The 3369-nt window shown below is 46.2% G+C and overlaps 1 long non-coding RNA gene across 1 annotated transcript; it reads right to left on the bottom strand.

Moving 5' to 3' along the window:
* Positions 1–2357: 2357 nt before the first annotated feature.
* LOC138852193 (uncharacterized) lies at positions 2358–2963 on the bottom strand. The gene is made up of 3 exons (XR_011391599.1): positions 2821–2963; positions 2521–2776; positions 2358–2447 (listed from the first exon to the last, which is right to left on the bottom strand). It is a non-coding gene; the product is annotated as an uncharacterized lncRNA (long non-coding RNA).
* Positions 2964–3369: the final 406 nt, after the last annotated feature.

Below are 3369 nucleotides of genomic sequence, written 5' to 3'. Positions count from 1 at the left end.
ACCTCAGTCACCTACACTGTGTTCTAACACTCACCTCAGTCACCTACACTGTGTTCTAACACTGACCTCAGTCACCTACACTGTGTTCTAACACTGACCTCAGTCACCTACACTGTGTTCTAACACTGACCTCAGTCACCTACACTGTGTTCTAACACTGACCTCAGTCACCTACACTGTGTTCTAACACTGACCTCAGTCACCTACACTGTGTTCTAACACTGACCTCAGTCACCTACACTGTGTTCTAACACTGACCTCAGTCACCTACACTGTGTTCTAACACTGACCTCAGTCACCTACACTGTGTTCTAACACTCACCTCAGTCACCTACACTGCATTCTAACACTCACCTCAGTCTAACCTACACTGTGTTCTAACACTACACTGTGTTCTAACACTCAGTCACCTACACTGTGTTCTAACACTGTCACCTACAGTGTTCACCTACACTGTGTTCTAACACTCACCTCAGTCACCTACACTGTGTTCTAACACTCACCTCAGTCACCTACACTGTGTTCTAACACTCACCTCAGTCACCTACACTGTGTTCTAACACTGACCTCAGTCACCTACACTGTGTTCTAACACTGACCTCAGTCATCTACACTGTGTTCTTACACTCACCTAAGTGTTCTACCTCAGTCACCTACACTGTGTTCTAACACTCACCTCAGTCACCTACACTGTGTTCTAACACTCACCTCAGTCACCTACACTGTGTTCTAACACTGACCTCAGTCACCTACACTGTGTTCTAACACTGACCTCAGTCACCTACACTGTGTTCTAACACTGACCTCAGTCACCTACACTGTGTTCTAACACTCACCTCAGTCACCTACACTGTGTTCTAACACTGACCTCAGTCACCTACACTGTGTTCTAACACTGACCTCAGTTGTGTTCTAACACTCACCTCAGTCACCTACACTGTGTTCTAACTGTGTTCTACTGACCACAGTCACCTACACTGTGTTCTAACACTGACCTCAGTCACCTACACTGTGTTCTAACACTGACCTCAGTCACCTACACTGTGTTCTAACACTCACCTCAGTCACCTACACTGTGTTCTAACACTGACCTCAGTCACCTACACTGTGTTCTAACACTGACCTCAGTCACCTACACTGTGTTCTAACACTGACCTCAGTCACCTACACTGTGTTCTAACACTGACCTCAGTGTTCTAACACTGACCTCAGTCACCTACACTGTGTTCTAACACTGACCTGTCACCTACTAACACTGACCTCAGTCACCTACACTGTGTTCTAACACTGACTGTGTTCTAACACTGACCTCAGTCTAACCTACACTACACTCTGTTCTAACACTCACCTCAGTCACCTACACTGTGTTCTAACACTCACCTCAGTCACCTACACTGTGTTCTAACACTCACCTCAGTCACCTACACTGTGTTCTAACACTGACCTCAGTCACCTACACTGTGTTCTAACACTGACCTCAGTCACCTACACTGTGTTCTAACACTGACCTCAGTCACCTACACTGTGTTCTAACACTCACCTCAGTCACCTACACTGTGTTCTAACACTCTGTTCTAACACTGACCTCAGTCACCTACACTGTGTTCTAACACTGACCTCAGTCACCTACACTGTGTTCTAACACTGACCTCAGTCACCTACACTGTGTTCTAACACTACCTACACTGTGTTCTAACACTGACCTCGGTCACCTACACTGTGTTCTAACACTGACCTCAGTCACCTACACTGTGTTCTAACACTGACCTCAGTCACCTACACTGTGTTCTAACACTGACCTCAGTCACCTACACTGTGTTCTAACACTGACCACAGTCACCTACACTGTGTTCTAACACTGACGTCAGTCACCTACACTGTGTTCTAACACTCACCTCAGTCACCTACACTGTGTTTTAACACTGACCTCAGTCACCTACACTGTGTTCTAACACTGACCTCAGTCACCTACACTGTGTTCTAACACTGACCTCAGTCACCTACACTGTGTTCTAACACTCACCTCAGTCACCTACACTGTGTTCTAACACTGACCTCAGTCACACTGTGTTCTACACTGTGTGTTCTAACACTCACCTCAGTCACCTACACTGTGTTCTAAGACTGACCTCAGTCACCTACACTGTGTTCAAACACTGACCTCAGTCAACCTACTCTGTGTTCTAACACTGACTTCAGTCACCTACACTGAGTTCTAACACTCACCTCAGTCACCTACATTGTGTTCTAACACTGTGTTCTAACACTGACCTCAGTCACCTACACTGTGTTCTAACTCAGTCACCTACACTGTGTTCTAACACTGTCACCTACAGTGTTCTAACACTAAACTACACTGTGTTCTAACACTGACCTCAGTCACCTACACTGTGTTCTAACACTGACCTCAGTCACCTACACTGTGTTCTAACACTCACCTCAGTCACCTACACTGTCACCTACACTGTGTTCTAACACCTCAGTCACCTGTGTCACCTACACTGTCTAACACTCAGTAACCTACACTCTGTTCTAACACTGATCTCAGTCACCTACTCTGTGTTCTAACACTGACCTCAGTCACCTACACTGTGTTCTAACACTGACCTCAGTCACCTACACTGTGTTCTAACACTCACCTCAGTCACCTACACTGTGTTCTAACACTCACCTCAGTCACCTACACTGTGTTCTAACACTCACCTCAGTCACCTACACTGTGTTCTAACACTCACCTCAGTCACCTACACTGTGTTCTAACACTGACCTCAGTCACCTGTGTTCTACACTACACTGTGTTCTAACACTGACCTCAGTCACCTACACTGTGTTCTAACACTGACCTCAGTCACCTACACTGTGTTCTAACACTCACCTCAGTCACCTACACTGTGTTCTAACACTGACCTCAGTCACCTACACTGTGTTCTAACACTCACCTCAGTCACCTACACTGTGTTCTAACACTGTCACCTACAGTGTTCTAACACTACACTGTGTTCTAACACTGACCTCAGTCACCTACACTGTGTTCTAACACTGACCTCAGTCACCTACACTGTGTTCTAACACTGACCTCAGTCACCTACACTGTGTTCTAACACTGACCTCAGTCACCTACACTGTGTTCTAACACTCACCTCAGTCACCTACACTGTGTTCTAACACTGACCTCAGTCACCTACACTGTGTTCTAACACTGACCTCAGTCACCTACACTGTGTTCTAACACTGACCTCAGTCACCTACACTGTGTTCTAACACTGACCTCAGTCACCTACACTGTGTTCTAACACTGACCTCAGTCACCTACACTGTGTTCTAACACTGACCTCAGTCACCTACACTGTGTTCTAACACTGACCTCAC

The sequence above is a fragment of the Cherax quadricarinatus genome, unplaced genomic scaffold (genome assembly GCF_038502225.1).
Source record: "Cherax quadricarinatus isolate ZL_2023a unplaced genomic scaffold, ASM3850222v1 Contig4894, whole genome shotgun sequence".
Classification (NCBI taxonomy): Eukaryota; Metazoa; Arthropoda; class Malacostraca; order Decapoda; family Parastacidae; genus Cherax; species Cherax quadricarinatus.
This window is presented reverse-complemented; position numbering and strand designations above follow the sequence as displayed.